The 21,673-nt window shown below is 48.2% G+C and overlaps 1 protein-coding gene across 1 annotated transcript in view; it reads right to left on the minus strand.

Moving 5' to 3' along the window:
* CPLANE1 (ciliogenesis and planar polarity effector complex subunit 1) overlaps positions 1–21,673 on the minus strand; it is a 2,360,818-nt gene that overhangs the window by 1,093,688 nt on the left and 1,245,457 nt on the right. The window lies entirely within an intron of this gene.

Genomic DNA, 21,673 nt, shown 5'->3' on the forward strand with positions numbered 1-21,673 from the left:
TTAAGTCCCCAGTTTGGCCCTGCAAATGGACCTTTACGTGTTTGATACGCGAGGCAGGCCTATCAGCGTTTGGGCCTCTTGGCCTCAGTTTTACAGACAGTGGGATCATGCAGGAGCCCTGGCACCTCAGAGTACAATTCCAATGTGCCATTTCCTTTCCCACCTTTTTAAAAAGAAAACTGCGATGCGTGAGAATAAAAGGCAGCAAACAAACCCGACACACAGCCAGAGCAGACAATGGTACGACCCTGAGGTGGCTATCATGAGATCAGACAACCTATGCATGGTATAACCAGCCACTCAAAGATCTCCCATCTCAGGTGGAGAAAGGATTGCATACCTTTAGCCACTGATTTACGGCCGGGATTCATATACTTTGGGATTATTTTCTGCAGACACTGATCATCCACGAAAGCAATTTCCAAAACTATTAACATTACTGCACTTTAAGGCTCAAAAAGCATATATATGCACAATAATCAACAATAAGTGACAAACGGACACTGTCTCGTAATGGATAAACCGCAGCCCAGTGGAAGTGTCCTCAATGCAATGCATTAACTTAAATCCCCCATTTTAATTGCTTTTGATGGCATCCAAGAGGGACGTTGTGGGCCTCGTATGTATCTAGGGAAGGGACTCATTCTGAAGAACCTTTATTGGCACTCAAATCAGGACCGTGACCTCTACAGAAAGGATAAATGGTCTTCGGTAAAGCTGCTTTCCAAAGTTCAGCCAAGAGACTGTTACACAGAAGGGCTCCTTACAAGGCATCACATGTAATTATAATGGACAAGAGAGTGGCCTGTCAAAAGTCTGTTCACCTTCTGGTAAGAAACTCGATATAGGTCGTGAATCAGCAGGATAGGAGAGAGGTTTCCCTTCTACTGTTGCAGCATAAGCCACAACCTGTTGTTTGATCTACCCAGTTTAGTTTTGTAAATAGAAACCACAATGCATGCAAAGGGAGGGCAGCTTCTCTAGCTGTAATAACTGGCTTGTTATTGTGAAACTTTGAAACCCTTTTTTGGGAGAAGCACGGATTGTTTTGAGTTGCATTATCCTTTAATGGAATACAGATAAGAGAGTCCATTTTGTAGGCACTGTTTTAAACTTGACAATCAAGTTACTTCCACTGGGCACCTAACACCTCTACCTAAGACTTCAGTTGAAGATTTCGCTCCTTGGAAATGCGCACCAATTCATCATTAGGTTTTTTTATTTGCCAATGCGTAGAAAATGTTAAAAAAGACAGTTGTTCATGTCAAACTAGATCAGCTAGAAACTCGGATTGCAGCAAACAGTAACCATATGATCGCAGTCAATAACATGAAGCTCAAATGGAACAGCATTCTGAAAAATAAGGCTACTATTTTGTTTGGAGCACTGCAGCCACCATGCTCATCTTTTAAAAATGAACAACCCAATCTTGGGAGGAGTGACGACTGGATGAACACCTGGCAATATACATTAGATTCCCTACTGTCTGTCCTGATGAAAAAGTTACCAACTGTATGGCGAAATATTCCTCTTTTGGACTTTGGTTAGTCAAAGATCCAGATCATACCAGCGGCCAGATGACCTGTGTATATCACATGAAAAGTGGGAAACACATATGAAATCTCCATATAAATCAGCTATCAATGACTCATTCGAATTTCCAAGCAACTTTGCAATGTATCCTGACATTACGAAGGAGGAAATATCAAAATTAATAAGAAGCTGTCGCTCTTCTAAAGCGGCTGGTCCAAACGGCATATTGATAGATGTCGTCAAATTAGATATGTCCTCTGGAGTACACTTCTGGAACAGTTATTTTCTTATGGAACACAGTCTGGGCAAGTTCCATACTCTTGGGAAGGTGCAGTAGCTCATCCAATTTATAAGAGGGGCACTAAGCAAGATCCAACAAGCTACAGATTAATAGCACTTCTAGACTTTGAAGGGAAGCTCTTTGCCAACCACCTATTAAATAAACTGAAGAATTGGGCCTAGGAACAACTTCTAATATCATTAGCAGAAACTGGTTTCCAAACTGGCTGTTCATCTGTTGACAAGATTATGGCACTCACTCTACTCGCAAAAAAATCAACAACAAATAAAACAACGCTATATGCCTGTTTTGTGAATTACTCCACTGCATTTGCCAAAGTGAATCTGCAAAGGTTATTAGCTAATCTCAAAGTGGAAAATCAATCTGTTTGTTGCATTTGCTTGTTGAACTACATACTGAGACATGGCTCCAGGTAAAGTTATCCACCGACAATACCTTGACATCTAAATTCTGCACAGAGAATGGCCTCAAACAAGGTTGTATTCTGTCCCCCTTATTATTTTCCTTGTACATCGACAATTTAACTGAAATTGAGTGAGATCAGGGCATTCCACCCAGGTTGGGAGGTACAAAAATATCATATATGTCCTATGCGTACGATTTGGTGATACTGTCACAAAAGCCATAAGGCCAACAACATCAATGAAATCCCCTGAACAAATTCAAATTGGAAAACAAATTAATTGCTAATTCCGTCAAAAACAAAAATCACAACTTTTGGAAGAAATCGAAGCTTGCGGGTTAGGTAATAGGAGATGCTACGATTGAAATGGTCAAACAGTACGATTATCTTGGGGTGATATTTGACAGCAAGATATTATGGTCTAACCATCTACTCATCAGTAAGCTTAAGTCAGTCACTAAATCTGTCATAAGATTTGCAAACTTGTTTGGTGGCAAAGCAGTGTGTCATCAGGCTAGAATTAAGTCTAAAAACTTTAGTATCACTTCATTACAGGAGCACCTTGAACTATGTCTGTGACTGTGCAAAAGTGGATCCAACATTAAAATTCTCAATCCATTAAGAAGTAAGAAAAAAACTACATATAAGGAGTTGTAAATTTTACCCTCAAACGTAGAAACTTACAAACCACCTTACCTAGAGTCAATGGCACAGTACAAACGACCAGCCTGGAAAAATCTACTCTGTGGAACTTTTATTCTTAGACAGAGGGACTCTGAGTAGTCTGAGGTTAAACAATTCTATCACATGGACTTAGTCTTTGATGCTTTTTCCTTACAGAGCCAATAGTATTTAGGGCCAAACTTGCCTGGGATTGTTAAAATTACATTTTTAAGGTTCAGACTGTTTTATATCCCGATCTATGAATTTGATGGCAAATGGAACCCAGTACCAGTATTCAAAGATAAAACTGCTTGTCGGCTTTGTGGACTCGCAACCGAATCTCTTCTGCACGTTTTATGTATTTGCCCCATTCTCTTGTATTGAAGACAAAAGTATTCACAACCTATTTTTAATAAGGCAAAATTAAGATCAACTGTGTAGGCAGTTAGATACTGTTTTGGTGTTAGGGAAGATAGTGCAATAATAATGCTAATGACATTTCTAGACCAGACTTATAAAGCATTAACCTCATGATTTCAGCACTCATTTGTATACCCTGACACAATTCAATTTATTTCTAGATTTAAGCAAGTTGTTTTTATACATTGAACTTAAATAATTTGTTTCTGCATATTTTGTGCATTTGCACTAATGTTTTGTGCTCAAGAAAAATTATCTCCCATAGAGTCGAAAAAAGCCAAATAAGAACTTATGTAGGGGCTGCTCGAGACTGTGATCGTGTCAGGGACAATAGTGCAATAATAACACTAATGATAATATTAGACTAGGTTGACAACGCATTCATTCTGTAACTGAAGTAAAGAACAAGTTACTTACCTTCGGTAACGATGTATCTGGTAGAGACATAGCCCCCCTCCCACACCTGTGACTAAAGCCAAAAACCTGGGAGTTATCATAGACGATAAGTTGAGTCTAAAACTTCAAGTATCCAAGGTGGTGTCTTCAGCATATTTTTTGATGAAAACCTTAAGGAAAATATTCCCATTTATTCCCCAAAAATCTAGAAAGAGGGCTCTGAGTCGAGGTATGCACCATGGAGTACACCGAACCCGGTGATCCACCTTCCTTTCCAGCCTGGGACGTTGGCGAACCTCCCATGGCGCCAGGCTTCCTTCCACGTCTCTTCGACGTCGAAGAACGGCGATCAGACGGCGAGCGTCGGTCCCTCGACGGCAAGCGTCTTTTCCTCGACGTCGACCGTTTCTCCCTCGACGGCGAATAACTTTGCCTCAAGGGCGATCTCCTTTGCCTCAACGGCGATCTCCTTCGCCTTGACGGCAATCTCCTTCGCCTCGACGGCAATCTCCTTCGCCTCGACGGCGATCTCCTTCACCTCGGGCGATCTCCTTCGCCTCGACGGCGATCTTCTCTTCGACGCCGAGGATCCCATCGATGACAATATTCTCCTTTTCGCCGACGGCGAACGGCGGTGTCGCCTCGACGACAAGCACCGACGCCGAGCCTGTCGACGTCGATCACTCGACGACGACTCCGACGACGGTGAAATCGTCACAGGTGACCTCGACGGCGGTCTGTTCAGTTCCTTCAACGTCGAGCGTCGACGCCGCTTCGACCCAGAGCCCTGGGGAGATGGGGAACAGACTGTAGTCCTCCCTCTCGATGTGGTAGTCGGTGCAATCGACCCAGACGGAGAATGGGGACGCTTGCTGGTCTTCCCGCCCCTGGGGAGCCCCCCAGAGGCCTAAGCACGGGCAGAGGAAGCCCCTCCAGACCCACCTTGCGCCTTCAGCCTTCTTTCCTCAAGGCCCTGAAGCCTGATCTTCTTTCTATCCTTCAGGTCCTTGACAAATCACACACTCCTCTGGGACATGGGAAGAGGGAAGGCAGAGGATACACACCTCATGAGGGTCCGATTTGGCCTTCTTCCTGGAGCACTCTGGACATTTGTCAAATAATGCAGGCATATTTGGCAATAAAAGAGTGCACCAAAAGCTTAAACAAGACGAAAGTACCAAAGTACTTTAGAAAAGCACTGAAACTTGAACAAAAAGTGAAAAATCACCAATAAACCCTTGAAAAGGGAGAGCTCAATGCTCCAGGGTCCTGCTTGCAGGAGTCGGAAACGGCGATCTCCTTCGACTCGACGGCGATCTCTTTCGCCTCGACGGCAATCTCCTTCGCCTCGACGGCGATCTCCTTCACCTCGGGCGATCTCCTTCGCCTCGACGGCGATCTTCTCTTCGACGCCGAGGATCCCATCGATGACGATCTTCTCCTTTTCGCCGACGGCGAACGGCGGTGTCGCCTCGACGACGAGCGCCGACGCCGGGCCTGTCGACGTCGATCACTCGACGACGGCTCCAACGAGGACGACGACGAAATCGTCACAGGTGACCTTGACGGCGGTCTGTTCAGTTCCTTCAACGTCGAGCGTCGACGCCGCTTCGACCCAGAGCCCTGGGGAGACGGGGAACAGACTGTAGTCATCCCTCTCGATGCCGTAGTCGGTGCAATCGACCCAGACGGAGAATGGGGACTCTTGCTGGTCTTCCCGCCCCTGGGGAGCCCCCCAGAGGCCTCAGCACGGGCAGAGGAAGCCCCTCCAGACCCACCTTGCGCTTCAGCCTTCTTTCCTCAAGGCACTGAAGCCTGATCTTCTTTCTATCCTTCAGGTCCTTGACAAATCACACACTCCTCTGGGACATGGGAAGAGGGAAGGCAGAGGATACACACCTCATGAGGGTCCGATTTGGCCTTCTTCCTGGAGCACTCTGGACATTTGTCAAATAATGCAGGCATATTTGGCAATAAAAGAGTGCACCAAAAGCTTAAACAAGACAAAAGCACCAAAGTACTTTAGAAAAGCACTGAAACTTGAACAAAAAGTGAAAAATCACCAATAAACCCTTGAAAAGGGAGAGCTCAATGCTCCAGGGTCCTGCTTGCAGGAGCCGAAAAAAGGAACTGAAAGTAAAAGGGACCTGCAGTGCATTCTGGGATACTGTGAAGTTCTGGAAAGTTCTCTTTAAGGCACAGTATCCTGTTTTGAGCCACATATTGGCAGCCTATGGGGCTTGTCTGTCCATGTCTTCCTCTCTATCATTCCAGAGGGTTTTTGCTGCTGAAGCAAGGGAAATCTGGACAGACTTTGCTGTTTGTGGATTTTTGGTGGAATTTCTAGTTAAAGTACTGCACAGTGAAGCCTGTTATATAGGCTGCATTATCTGTCTTTAATTTTCTCTTAAGTGTCTGTGCAGTTCTGCATTTTTCAACACCTTAAGAGATTATTTTTGATTGCTCCGGGGTCAACGCACATGGGCGGGACTATTCACTAGATTATGACTATACACAGAGATCCCCTACTACAGAAATTAATATCCAATTCACTCTTCTTAGAAAATTGCAAACAGTACAAAATGCTGCTGCAAGAATCGTACTGTATATACCCAAATATCAGTCTGTTAGAACAAGGATTCAGGACCTTTACTGGCTGCCAGTCGGCCAGAGGGTAACATTTAAAGCACTGTGTATAACTCTATAAAGAAGGTCCAACATTTTTACGGGACCTTTTTAAATGGTATATCCCCAACAGGCCCCTGAGATCGGCAAATGAAATTAAATGAAAAGGGCATTTATAGATAGCATGGCTACCCGGAGGCCTCCCAGCGCTAGGCGTAACTACTCAAGAAATGGACAGAACGGGGAAGAGGTTACGGGAAGAGGAGGGTTTTCAGCTGTTTTCTGAAGATGACATGACTGGGTTGGTTTCGGAGTTGCAGAGGGAGGGCATTCCACAGTCTGCCTGCGTTCATGGAGAACAGTCTACCGCCACTCCTGGCTTGGGTGATTCTTGGAGTGGCGAGGAGACGGAGTCCATTCGAGCGCAGTGTTCTCCTGGCCTTGTATTGGTGGATTATGACTGAGAGTAGGGGCGGCCCTTTGCCCTGGAGAGATTTGTGGACAATACAGAGTGATTTAAAGCTTATTCTCTCTTTCACAGGGAGCCAGTGAAGGAGGCGCAGGGCGGGTTTGGCCGAAGAGCTTTTGGGTGTACCAGTGAGCAGTCTGGCTGCGTAGTTCTGGATGATCTGTAGTCGGTTGATGACCGAGGTGGGTGCACCCAGATAAAGCGCATTGCAATAGTCCAGTCTCGAGAGGATGATAGGCTGGACCATGATTTTCTTTGCTTGGGGAGGGAGCAGGGGAAGGACTTTCCTTGCTGTTCTAATGAGGCCGAAGCATGTTGCCACAGTTTTGGTGGCTTGCGTTTGGAAGGTCAGTTTGTTGTCTAACCTGATGCCAAGGCTTTTTATTTCGGGCTTAGAAGTGGCACCACGCCCTTAGCAGCATCTGGCCATGCATGATGGCCAGATGGTGCTAAGGGCGATGTTGTCAAAATTGCCAAGGGTCATGATCTCGGTCTTTCCACCATTCAATTTCAAGTGGGAGGACCCCATCCAGTTTACGACTTCGGTGAGGCAGGATTTTAGGGTACAGAATGAGGGGTAGATTGATTCAAGGCTACCACCGGCTGGGTATCGTCAGCGTATGTGACCATCTGGATACCGTATGGGGCCGTGATAGACACTATCTGATTCCTACGGTCAGAATAAAAAAAATGAGCTGGGGTGGGAGGAGTGTCAGTTACAATACTTCAAAGGAGTGGAACTCTCTCCCATTATATCTGAGGAAAATTCCTTCTCTCCTTGAGTTCAGAAAGCAACTAAAGACATGGCTATTTTAGGAATATTGGTCTGAAACACAGTATGGAGAACAGGACGTGCCAAGACACCTAAGGGTATACGAGTGCTATACAAATTACAATAACATAACAGAATATAGTCTAGCCGCAGATTCCTTAACTTAGAATATTCCCCAGGTGTCAGACTGGTCCTGAAAATTTATCACACCAGCACCTCTGCTCGCCGGGGGGCGGCGCCGTACGGCTCCACACTGATGTCGTCCATGGACGTGACGTCAGCGGAGCCATATATGCCCCGTCCCGGCGCGCCAACATCAGTTTTCGTCAGAAGACTTTTCCGCGTCAGAATGCGAAGCCATCACCAAAAACTGTGAAAATATGGGAACAGTGTGCAGAAAAAGAAAAAACAAGGTATGGTGAACAGCATTACTATAGAAATACAGTGCCAGGCATCGTCTATTGTAAACCGAGGGGAGAGAAAGAACGGAGCACCACTCTGGGAGGGGCCCCCGCAATTGTTAAGACCAAAGCCTCCCCTTGAGGCAGAAGAAGATGCAGAGCATAGGCAGGAAGCGAACCCTTTGCCTGTGTGAACCTGTGCCACTGTGGAGAAGTGTGGCTCAATGGTTAGAGCGGCAGACCCTGATGCAGAGGTCTAGCCTGGGACCAGGGTTCAATTCCCCTCCTCGGCGGGTCTTGGGCTCAAAAATTCCACTGACCTGATAATTGTCGCCTCGGTGCCTATTCCAATCATGGAGTCCCACTCTGCAACTCTAGGCAATAGCTTGCTTAATCTCCACAACTGCCCCCACAACGCTAAGGATGCCTGGCCTCCACCTTGGGGGAGCCCAGGAGTGGACGCCTCACAGGAAAAGCCAGGATGGGTTCCACAGCGGTATTCGTACAAGCGCCTTGAGACCCTTGCTGGTGAGTAGTGCGCTATACAAGTATCAATTTACAATTTTTACCAGGAGGCACAAGACTTACCTTTGAGCCATAGTTCCTTGGTGAACCATCACAGCAGCCGTCAGAAAGGCTGCGACCGCAATATAAGACAGTGAAGGACAACCAGTTCAGAATCCAGGAGTAAGGACAAACTACCAGAAAGCGTCACTCAAAAGGAGACGTCAGATCCTAATAAGGGACCTACCAAATGTAGCATTGCCAGAGACCTGAACCACTAGAGTGCAAGGGAGGCAGGAAACCTCAAGCGGTAGAAGAAAGGATTTGGGCTCACAAGGGGCAACCCAGGGTAAGGGTTGTAAAGGGCACGTCATATGGATTTCCCGTCCAAATACAAGGATGGGTAGAGCAGAGCCACGAAACAGAATCATGAGTCAGAGAGAAGAGAAGACGTTACCATGCAGAGGAATAAAGCCACCCAAAGGGAGGTGAAGGCAAGAAGCCCAACCTGAAAAGATTGTCGCATGATGGGGAGGACGGGCCAGCGTTAAGGAATTTGCGGCTAGACTATATCTACCAGATACATTGCTAACAAAGGTAAGTAACTTGTTCATCTGATAGAGACGTCTAGCAGCAGAATCCTTAACTTAGAATAGATACCAAAGCCATTCCCACAGAGGAGGCGGGACTGCGACGAAACTCCACTAAGATTCCAAGAGAAACTAGCTGTCAACAACATGACCAAAAGAGTAACGTAACCCAAAGGATGAAACACAGTGGGGACTGAAATGACAGCGCAGCCACCCACCAGACCCTTAAGCTCTTGAAGAGAGCGGGAATCAAGTGAAGGCTAGGGCACCACAGTTCATCCAGAATAACATGAAAACCTTGTATGCAGAGGGATGAAAGAAGGAAAAAACACCAACCCAGAACGATTGTGCCTAATTGACAAATGGTGAACTCTGAAAGTAGACGACCAAAGAGGCATTAAGGATCCACAGGATCCAAGGTGTCGACAAGAAGCCAGAGCTAGCTCCAGCCAAACAACTCGAACAGCGTAAACACTGTTGAACCTGCTCCTGTAAAGATACGAAGGAAGCAGGATACTGACCCCTGCTCAACATGGGTCGACATGGAACAAAAACACACCTAGTAAAGACACTGGCATGAAAAGAGAATTCAACGCCTTGCAGGGAACAGAACTGAACCCCATGGCGTGAAAGAACTGCAGGATGCGGCAGTCGACAAAACCAACCCAAAGGGCTGGTTAAGTGGTATCGCGGAGAGAATGTGCAGCACCCTCACACGTACCACAGAAAAAGTACTGCGGAGACCCTTTCCAGTCAGACACGTGGAGAACATCAAAAGGATGCCCGTACAGAGCCCGAAAGACACTCACACATGGCAAGGAGGAACACCAGAAAGCAAGATAGCAGGAACAGCTGGGATGCATCCAATAGCAAGAAGGCAACGGACCGCACAAGGCATGAGGAAGAACATGGAGCAGAAACAGCCACAAGAAGATGCTGAAACCTGGCCAAAGCCAGGTACTGGGGTACGCTCAAAAGTACCCGCAGTTATACATAAAGTGGAACTAGTCCAGTCTATAAGCAACGTCTGTCGTCAGTCCGGAAGAGAGAGAACAATTAACTCGCAGGACAATTTTTCAAAGGAAGAACAAGCTGAAGAATGGAGTACTAAGGATAAACCTAGGGGTCCTAGACGCCAGGAGAGCGGGGTTCAAGGAGAACCGTCTCTACGAGTCCGCCATGTTTAAGAATGCTAGTGGGGCGTGGAGATCCTTGCGCAAAAGCAGCGGGGATGCGGAGAAAACTGTTGCAGGATAAGCCAAAAGGCCATAACAACCTACAACAGAGAGGCCCACGGCAACTCCCTACCTGGGAGAACAGCCCAGAAGGGGCTGGCACCAAAAGCCGGGCCAGAGGACAAAGGCAAGATGCCAGGCCATGTCAGGGAGATAGTACCAAGCCTAGACCCAGATCCAGAGTCTGATCACTACAGGCCACCGAGCGGTGCAACCTTGCGGGACGCCGTAAAAGGGAGGTATATGGGCCCCAGAGGGATACCCATAACGGAAACTCCACAGGAGCGTACGAAGGCAAAGGCAGACACCTGCCACCCTCCAATACCCCACATAGGGCAAGGGTAAACCCCTGGCAAGAGGGGGTCCTCTTGGCAAAACAGACAATCAGAAGACTCGAAAACAAGAGCAAACCAGCCAGACAGCTATACAGACAATACAGAGGCACCAACCTGCCTCTGATAAAAAACTTGGCTGTAAAGGAAGACTGAAATTAAGAAGAAATCCAATCAGTCAGTGGCACATCAGAATTACGGCAGCCCTGACAGATGCCTGGAGTCAGCATGGGACCCAAAAAGGTCTATCCCATTAAATGGCAAGTCTTGGAGGCTCTTCCGAATAATATCAGGGAAGAGACTGTCACGCATCCAGACATGGCACAACAAAGCCACCGACCGTGCAAGATCACGGCCCACAGATTCTGTGGTATCCAGGGAGGAGCGTATTGTAAAATGAGCCATTTCCTTGTCGTGAAGGACCAGACGGATTAACTCAGGGCGCAATTCCTCCGGAAGGGAAGGAAGAAGGTTAGCCACGGAGTACCAGACTGCAGAGGACGCCTGTGCAAACACGCATGTAGTGTTTAAAGCGCGAATGGCTGCGCTAGAAGAAGCAAAAAGCTGTCTTTCACATGCATACAGCCACCTGGATTCCCGGGTGGGAGGAAACAAGGGCAAAGTGGAAGAGTCCTGCAACCCACAGCCGCCTGAAGCACCAGGCCCTGAGCAGTAGGGTGGAGGGATAGACAAAGTGGATCCCCCGGGGCGGGGCGGTGCCTACTGTGAGAAGTTGGCCTGATATGCATTGCTCACTATCCTAGTGATCACTATGTATCAGTCCAAACAACCCTTATTGATGATTGGTTGTAAGTCAACCTTATAGACCAGCTATCCTAGTAGCATGGACAAGAGCAGTCTTTAGGCTAAACTCTAGAGGGCGTGTTAAGCCAGCTGTTATACCATCACATATACCCCTTGAACACCAAGTGAAAGGACACCACACAAGTTGTTATAAAAATAAAAGGATATTTATTTAGAACACAACAGCCCTGGACTCTTTATGAGGACAGGGCGCTAAGCACAATACAAAGCTCTTAAAGAATTTCTGAAAGTCGCACAATTTACACAAATGCCCAAGTGGCACGAAAAACCATATACTCTACAAGTGGAATGCGAAATTACTAGCAGGTTAGTACTACTCTCATAGACTTTAGAAACGCTGGACCTACAATGCTGAACCCTTAGATTAGAAGCAGGAGGCCTAGGGACGTCGTGTGCAGAGTGGGAACTCTCACGCGTAATGCGGGACAAAGTCTATGGTTGCTAGAAATTACAAAGTTAGTGTTCTCGGGCGAACCCGACTAGGTAGGTCAAAAACGAAAGTGGATCTAGACACTTAGAGAGTTGGTCTACGCTGGAGCACCGTGGTACTCGGTTTATCTAGCCCAGGGGCTGCGGCTGCATAGGGTTCAAGTGTCGTCGGGTTTCTTCGCTGACGAACCAGGAGCCTGAAGTGGAAGTTGCTGGCAGGCGACCAGTGAAGATGTTCCGGGCCGATCCAAGGACTGGATCAGCTGAAGAGGGTACCTGTAAGCAGAGGGGACCAAGTTCTGAATCACTAGCCAGTGATTAGATGGGCACCAGGACGGCACCGGATGAAGTCACCTCGACCAGGTGAGTGGGCGACGCTGGGCTCTGCAGTCTCTCGGACCAGGAGGCGTTGTCGGCGACCAGGATGGAGGTGCGAGCTGTCCCATGAAGGTATCTGCTGTCGGCGATGCTGGACCCAGGATTGAGGCAACAACTCTTGGCAAATGCAAGCCCACGCGGTGGACTCAAAATGGCGTCTGGAGTGGACCAGGAGGGTCCGGGGTGCTCCTCTGTTAGAGGGGAGCAAGGTCCAGTTTGGAGCAACCAGACCAGCGATGGAAGTGTCGTCGTTCGTCGTCAAGAGGCTACAAGCCAGCAGGCAAGTGGCCGGACAACGCGGTGAGCAGCAAAGAGCAGAAGGGCCCCACGCAGATCTCGTGGATGCTAGAGGGCTGGACTTCGGTGCTGGAGCTGCTCAGGGTTAGGGCTTCTCAAACCCCAAAGCACTCACTCGAGGATCCCTCAGCGGTCGTGCTGGATAAGCGTAGTGCAGTTCTGAAGATGGCCGGTCCCTCGAGGTCTTGTCACACCCACGAATCTCAGCTGGGCTGATGATGCAGGTAGAGGTCAGAGGTGCCAGGGAAGCCGGGTCTCGTCGTGCTGGTCGGTCTGGTTCCGGAGGAAGGACGTGCAGCAAACCGCAGGTTACTTAGTTGGTGCCCGCAGATGCAGGGTGACTACTCCTTAGTCACAAGGGAGAAATCTTAGGAAGAAGTCTTGAGTTCCTTTCGTAGAAAGTAGTTTCAGGATTCAAAGATGATCTAATTTGGAAGGGTCCCCGCTCCCACCTTTATACTAAAGAAAGGGGCTGGTACGGGACTAGGTCCTGCCCATGGGTGGGACCAGGAAGGGGGGTGGTTACACCCCTCTCCCATGCCGGACATTCCCCAGCTCAGGGGCTGGTGTGCCCCTGGAACTGGTTCAAACTGGCAGATGCACAGTGAGCACCGGGGTGCCACTTGCAGTCACCTTCCTATTCAGCCCTGCCTACCCAGGATACACAAAACCCTGTCTGGGATGGTGCTAGCACCGCCCCTGACAGGAAACCCTTTGTCCAAGCTCTCCTCGCTGGAAGGACTCCCAGCAGCAGGAGGTCAGACTTGTGTCTGTGGTGGCAGCATCCATTTTGTGATGCTGAGGCTCGAGTTAACTTTAACCGGGGTTCACAGTTACATACATGTCGTGTCCCTCTAGAAGGGTGGAATGCTAAACCCGTCGCCAGAATTGGCGAGGGGTTAGTATTCCAATTCGTATGACACCTTACTCGACATGTTTTGATAAAGCGATACCAAAGATAGCAAATAACCGCGAGGATTATAATGCACTTAAGAGAATATGGTACGCGTTATCATAGAACAGCTATTAGGACTTGGTTCCGCAAGCTGCAGACGGGCTCAGCTCATGCCAGAGCACCATCTCACATAATTCCAAGCACTCTGCCTTCAGGATTGTTAAGGCCTGCCATAGGAGCGACTGATAGGAATACATGTGTCCATTTTAGGGTTAGATATAGGTATACTATATCTAAAGCAAAGGGTGATTACACCATCTTGCCCCAGCTGTCGTGCAGCCAGTTGTGTCAGATTTAGATGGCCAGCCAGGGGTGGCATAATACATGCTGCAGCCCCTGGTAGGCACTGGGGAGAACCAAACCCTGGGTACCGGGACTGATAAGGTGGCCCAGTACCAATTGGTAAATGCACCTAAGGTACATGGAATCCATTTTACAGAGAGAGCAGTAGGCCTGGGTCCCAGGTCAACTAAGTCGAAAAACTAGCAAAACACCAGGCAAAAAGTTGGGGGTAACCATAGTCAGGTATCCACCTTCCTACACCTACCAGCAATGGCCCAATCAACCGGGGTCCCGAAAGAGGGTCGTGCCCACGCACCACGCAGCATCTCTAATAAAGCGCCCCCAAGGGGTAGCAAGGGTTCCATGGTAACCGGCTCAAGATGAAGCAAATTCATTAAGGGATCAGGAATGAGAGGTACCACAGGAGGCTGAAATCCGAGGATAGCAGCTGCCCGGTTAATAGCCCGCGCATAGGTGGCCCCTAGCTCTGTAGTCACCCAAGGAGGGGACAAGAGGCCATCCGTAGGAGACGGTTGGAGACTAATCATCCCAGTCACTATAAAGAGCGGGGCTGCAGAACAACCCAAAGGCCATGCCACACTAGGGCCCTGCACCAGTGGCTCCCGACCAGGGGAAGCAGCAGCATCCGAAAGGGCTGTAGTGGAGACCTGTGTCGCCCGACCCCGCTGAGGAGACAGAAGCGAGGAAACCGGAGGAAGATCAACCCCATGCATCGATACCGGTGTCGATGAATGAATGGACACCGGTGGTGATGGATGCGTCGACAGCGGCATCGGTGGGTGCTGTGTCGGAGTCGACCGGACGTCGACTCCGACACAGGGACCCAACCTGGGCGTCGGTCGGAGTCGGCTGAAGCGTTGCTCCAGACGTGGGCTCGAGCTTAGAGCTGGGTGTGGGCTTGTCCGACGTGGAGCCCAGCTCCAAGATCAGAGTCGTTGACACCGCCCCCGCAGGAAGCCACACAGGGATATGCACTGACTGGCAGTGCGAGCGTGGCGTCGAACCTGGCGTCGCCGGCATCGCCATTGCCGACGCCGCTTCCACTGTCCACGCAGGAAGCCGCACAGGGCTATGCGTTGACTGGCGGAGTGTGCAAGAGCGACCAGAACGGTCTGGACCACGGCCCAACGTCGTCGCCTCGGCTCCGGAATCGGAGTCGGTGCAGACAACCCTGGTTGGGAAAGGATCTGCCGACGAGGGCCCGGCCGGAGTACCCTCTGCCTCTGTGGGGCCCTAAGGCGCGCCAGGGAATGAGGGGGGCTCAAAGTAGGCCTGAAGAGCCCGGGAGTAGCCCTTTATTTGGGCGCGCGTCACTGCAACTCCTGGAAAAGGAGGGTATGGAGGAGGTTACCTCGGGGCACCCGTAGCTGACCCCTCACGAGAGGAGTGGGCGCCAGCGGCACACCAATGAGAGGTGGACCTCAGTGGACGCTTGTGGCTCCGATTATCTTTTTTAGGTCGCGGGAGCGAGCCCCCTCTGGAGAGTGAGAGCGGTGACGAGAAGAAGCTGGGCCGGACAGCCGCGCGGACAACAGCTTCATACGGCGTTCCTGAAGGGACTTCAGCTTCATCTGTTGACAGTCGCCGCATTGCTTGGAATCGTGGTGTACACCAAGGCACCACATGCAAATAAGATGCGGGTCAGTGACGGACATCTGATGCACACAGGCCTCACATGCTTTGAACCCGGAGGGCATTGCACACTGTTCCGGTACGACACCAACAGTGTCAAGAAGGCCCGAAGTAGGCTAGGAACTGCTGGTTTCCAGGTTCCGCACTGTGATGCAGAAAAGAAGAAAACTGATGTCGGCGTGCCGGGGCGGGGCATATTTGGCTCAGCTAATGTCACGTCTATGGACAACATCAGGGCGGAGCCGTACGGCGCCGCCCATGGCGTGCAGAGGTGCTGCTGTGGAAAATTTTCCGGACCAGTCTGACGCCTGGGGAAGTTAAGGAATCTTCAGCTAGACGTCTCTATTACATTTGTTTTTTACATTCTGACTTGATTTAATTTGTATCTAGACTTTGGCAAATTGGCTTTATACATTAATTTCAAACCATATGTCTCTACACGTTTGTGCACTGCTCAAAATCTTGCATTTATGAAAAAGTATCTGTCAGTGATTCTCAAAGTCAAAATAAGAAGGACAGTATTGGCTGCTTGATACTGTGATAGTGTCATAGACAACAGTGTAATAATAATGCCAAAGAAATTCTTAGACCAGGCTTATAAAGCATTAACTTTGTGATTTAAATATATTGCCTTATACTATGAATTGAACTAATGTGTGTTCAAATCCAAGCCAACTGTTTTTATACTTTGATTTTAAAGTACTATGATCTTTGCCATATCAATCTGTAATCACCATTTACTTGTACAGCTTCTCTGACCGAGTTGTTGTAACTGTTCTTGTTTTCAAAATGCCAATAAATAAAATATTTTAAAAAAGTACTATGATCTTTACTGATCACCTGATACTTCTGCTGATTGTGGTTTCATACTTCTTATTGTAATCTTTTGATTAATATATTCAACTTATATTACTATTACTACTACCAATAGGGATAACACATCCACTCTGAGCGATAAATGAAGGCTGAATCCGTGAGGTCCTATAGGTCAGTGTACTACACCCTTCTTGGCCTGTCCAGAGCAATGAGAATAATTTGGGCCCAATCATAGCGATTTGTCCTCAGAGCTTGAAGAATCAAGTGTATGCGAGGAAATGCATAGTGAAACAGAAACTTCCACATCAACTGATATGCGTCTGCAAGGCTTACCACAACAGATACTGGAGGGAGCAGATTTTCAAGCAGTGAGTTGTTCTGAGTGGTGAATAGGTCCACCTGAGGTATGCTGCAAAGGTCAAAGAGATCCTGGACTACCTCCATGTGCATGAGTCACTTGTGGTTGGCAGAATTTTGTTGGCTCAGGCTGAGTCTGGTGTTCAAGGATCTTCTAAAGTGATTGACCATCAGCCAAAGACTATGTTGATTCGTCCAGGACCAGAGACTCAGAGCTTCTTAAAAGAGAACCTGAGAACCTACTCCCCCCTGTTGGTTCAGGTATCACATCCCAATCATGTTTTCCGTTAAGATCTGGACTGACTGACCTTGAAGGATAGGGAAGATAGCCCTCAATTCCAGTAGAATGATGTGCAGTTTCAGCTCTTCTGCAGACCAGAGGCCTCTGATCTCAAGATCCTCCAGATGCACATCGTTTGAAAGCGGAAGCATCCGTCACTACCATTGGGACGGCTGAAGGAAGACAGAAGTGCCTTCCTCAAATCAGGTTGCCCTCTTTTCCTCCATCAGCTCAGCTCTGCTACAGCAACCCTGGGGACCACAGTGAATTCTGTCAAGTCTCTGTGATGTTGGAAACACTCCCTTTGAAAGCACCACTGAAGAGCCTTCATGTGTTAATGTAAATGTTAAGTTATGTGAATTTGTAGAGCACAGCTAATCACACATGAGGGTATCCAGGCACTACATAGGGCAGGCCTGTGTGGGGAGGATTAGATCCCGCATATTTCGTCTGGAAGAGCCATGTCTTGAGGTTCCTTTGGAAGACCATGAGGGACTGGGAGGTTCTGGGGTCTTTCGGGAGACCATTCCAGGGCTCGGCTGAGGTATGAAAATAAGTGTCCATCGCTTCTCGTCTTCTTGATGCCAGGGTGGTTAGCTCTGTCCTGTGACTAGATCAAAGGTGGCTGAGGTACGCTGTACCAGTGTTGTGGAGAGCTTTGTACATGTAGGTGAGTAGCTTGAACCTACATTTTCCTGGACTGGTGGAGATTGTTGAGATGTGGAGAGATGTGGTTATTTTGCTGGATGTTCAGGAGGAGTATGGGGCGGCATGTGTGGCCAGTTTGATGCAAGAAGTCAACAGATCAAGCAATCACAGGACCTTCAGGACCAGTTCAAATGCTCCCGCCTGAAACACTGGAACCATGTCTTGCATGTCCCAGATCTTCTATCGAAAAGAGAAGGCCAAAAGCTTTTTATAGTATCCAGTACTGTTTCAATGACCAAGAGGCGCTGGGAGGACTTTATGGGTGATATTTGGGCGACAGATAATTTTTAACAAACAGTAAAGCTGTTGAGAGGAGCTAACCTTTATTAGGCTATGTAGGAAAGTGCCCCCCGTATGCATGGTTAACCCCCACTTTTTGCCTGATATCTGATGAACTTTGACTGAATATGCATTGGGTCTCCGCTAATCGGGTTCCCAGTGCCGGTCTTCTGCCCCAAAACTGTACCTTTGTTTCCATAATTGGCACACCTCTGGCCCACATATAAGTCCCTTGAAAAAGGTACCACTGGTACTTAGTGGCTGTGTGACCAGAGAGGATCTCTAAGGGCTGCAGCATGTATTGTGCCACCTTCAGAGACCCCTCACCTGTACATTGCCATTGCAGGCTGTGTGGTTTGGTGACGATAAAACTTAAAAGTCAACATGGTACACATCCATGTGTACTATGCCCGCATCCACTGCTTGTGGCATAGGTAAGTCACCCCTCTAGCAGGTCTCACAGCCCTAAGGCATGGTGCTCTATGCCACAAGTAAGGGCATAGCTGTGAAGGAAGTGACCTGCTTAGAGCCACCCGGTTCACCACAGACCACCTCTCAGCCTTCCATACCGAATGAAGAATCAGAGAAACGGTGGAGAATACACACCAATAATCGTTTATTAGTCTACTCTTGAGCGGGGCTCCGTCTGCACAGTTACGTAAGAGTACTACAGAGGGAACCGATGAACAGCAAGCATAAAGATACGTTATGCACATTACATAGTTAGCTAAAAACATGCCCACAGTGGAATTTTCCAAACAGATGTGGCCGGACAGCGAAAGAAAAAAAAAAGGTTTCTACTCTCATAACTTACGAAGTTCAGGACACTCAAGGCTGCTCCATCCCGTGCTGTGATCAAACTACCAGACAGGTGGGAGGGGTTTCTTATCTAGAGGAAACTATGCACTGGCACAAGCAGTTCTTAGATTATATTAGATTAAACCCTCACACAAAATGGAGTCTGAAAAAGAAAATGGTGAAGCGAATGCTAACTTATACATGGATTACGGGAGCATCAACAAGCATAATCTAACAGCTGCATGAGCAATATGACCCTACAGCGTCTAAGTCACTTTTTAGACATTGTAAGTATAGTGAAGCCATAATGACTACATTCGCTGGGAGTCTGTCAATATGAACTCCAAAGCTCCATAATGACTTTACTGAATGCTAGGAGGTTTGGTATCAAACATCTCAGCACAATAAACCCACACCGATGTCAGTGTTGGATTTATTGTAAAATGCACTCAGATGGCATCTTAGAGATGCCCCCTGAAAAACGACCAACTCCCTAGTGAACAGCTGACTTGTCAACACCAGCCTGCTACACACAGACATGTTTCTGACCCCCTGAGGTGAGAGTCCTTCTGCTCTTGTGGGTCAGGAACAAAGCCTTCTTGGGGTGGAGGTGCATTCAGAGCAGTGAAGGCTTCCTGCCCTTTGATATGCTGACCAGGGCCTCTCCAGCTAGTGGAGATGGCCGCCCCTCAGACAAACTTCACTTTTGGTGGCAAGGTTGGCTGGAAAATTAGAAGTCAGGAGAGGTGTGTCCGCTCTTATCCAGAACCCCCACTAAGGTGTCCCAAGCTGAAGTGACCTCCTCCTTAAAAATTTTTAGCCAATAGGGTTACAGGATGCCCCCTCCCCAAAGGGAGGGGACATACCAAGGATGTAGTCACCCTAAGGGTAAGTTGCCAATTGGCTAATACCTGCCAGTACCAGTAACGTCCCTAATTGCAGTATTTAGGGGCACCCATGAACTTTGATCCTCAGATTTCTGCAACCTACGAAGAAGAAGGACAAAGAAGACGCTGTGCAGCAAAGCTTGACGATGACTACTGCTTGGCCCCAGCCCTACCAGCCTGTCTCTAGCTTAAAGACCCTGTGAAGAAGATTACACCTGACCTGCGGCCAGTGACTTCCAGAAACCAGAGGGAGACTCCCCACTCTTCAACAAAGACCAGATCTCCCGAGGACAGTGGACCTTCCCAGAAGAATACAAATACAAGGACTACGGATCCAGCTGGAACCGTGACCCCTGCCCACGCTGCACCCAACGCCCACGCCCTGAGTCTGAGTGGCTCACCTGTCCAATGAGGTCTCTGCAGCGATCCTTACCTCAACTTCATTGGTGGCTGACCTCTCCTTGACTCCATGAAGACGCCTGCAGCCTCATCATAAAGAGACCCCCTTGAACGCAATCGGCTTTAGGAAAGAAAACCAGGCACTAAAAGGCACCACAGCATCCTCATTCCCCTACTTTGTGGAGCCCAGACGACATTTGCCAGGTGTCTATCAATACCTCAATTTATCTGACTAGTTGTTGGTCACGTTCGTCCAGCCTCCTGGTCCGAGCTTCCAACCTCTTTGTGCGACAGAGATTCCCCCTTTACTTGCATTGGGCACAAGACGCTGATTTGCACCATGCACCCGACCGCCGGTGCCACTGGTGGTGTTGGTTGCTGCTGCCCTCTGGCACCCACTGTGCTTGCTTTAATCTCTGGGGCCTGTGCCCTGAAACCAGCGGTACTTACCTGCAACCAGCACCCCTTGTGGGTGCCGCAGTGACCTCTGCACCCGCCCGCCCCAGGTGTCACTGGTGGTGCAGTACCTACCTTGATCTGTCCCTTGCCCAGTGTTAGTCTAAACCCCGAAGACTGGATGTGTAAGTCATGTACTTACTGGTAATTGTACATAAAGGTATTCCTTCCATAGGACTGCATTGCATTTCTGCCTACTACACTAAATGTCTATCTTTGCTAAGTTACTACTGTTTGATTGACATTATCAAAATATTTTTAATACTCTTGTAAGATACTTCTATGCCTTTACAACACAATTCCTACTGTATTTGAAAAGTATTGCTATTCCTGAAACTTACTTACCTGCAATTGAGTTCCTTTTGGTTCTAAAATAAAATAACAATATAATAACTTTTTATTCAAAACAATTGGTCTTGGATTCAGTCTTACAGTGTGTGTAATCATTTTTTGCCTGAGTGTGTACAGCAAATGCTTAACACAGCCCTATGATAAGCTTAACTGCCCGACCACACTAGCACAAATAGAGCTTTTGGTATTATCTACTTAAGCCTCGGTAATCCTCTGGAGCTCCATTGGACTCTGCCCACACTATACCTTACTTTGGTATAGTATATACTGAGCCAGCTTCCTACTGCCTGTCATCCAGTTACAGGAACACTGCAATCCTCAATAGTCTGAGATGATCTGCTATCACTTTTGTGAATACTCAAGGTGCCAAGGTCAATCCAAAAGGAAGTGTAATAAATGGGTAACGGGTGGAGCCCACCACAAACCACAAGTACTTCCTGAGGGTCGGTAGGATCAGAATATGAAAGTACGCCTCCTCCGAGTCTACTGACATCATCTAGTCTTCCAAGTACAGTGCCAGTAAAACCTGAGCCAAGGACAGCATCTGGAACTTGTCTTTGCATAGAAACCAATTCAGGAACCTGAGGAACAAGTTACTTACCTTCGGTAACGCTTTTTCTGGTAGATACTATATCTGCCTGTGGATTCCTCACCTTGTGAATATCCCCTTGCGTCAGCAACATTCGGAAATTCTTTTGTAGCCTCTCGCCGACGTCGACTTGGATGTCATAGAGACACGGCATCGCACGCGACTCCGCTGACGTCACCGACGCCTACAATAGGCCCACGCCGGCGTGATGACATCAGTTCCGCCCTTTTTTCCTTGCCATCGAGGCACACGGATGGACCAATGACAGTGAAAATATACATAGTATACAC

The sequence above is a fragment of the Lissotriton vulgaris genome, chromosome 3_1 (genome assembly GCF_964263255.1).
Source record: "Lissotriton vulgaris chromosome 3_1, aLisVul1.2, whole genome shotgun sequence".
NCBI lineage: Eukaryota > Metazoa > Chordata > Amphibia > Caudata > Salamandridae > Lissotriton > Lissotriton vulgaris.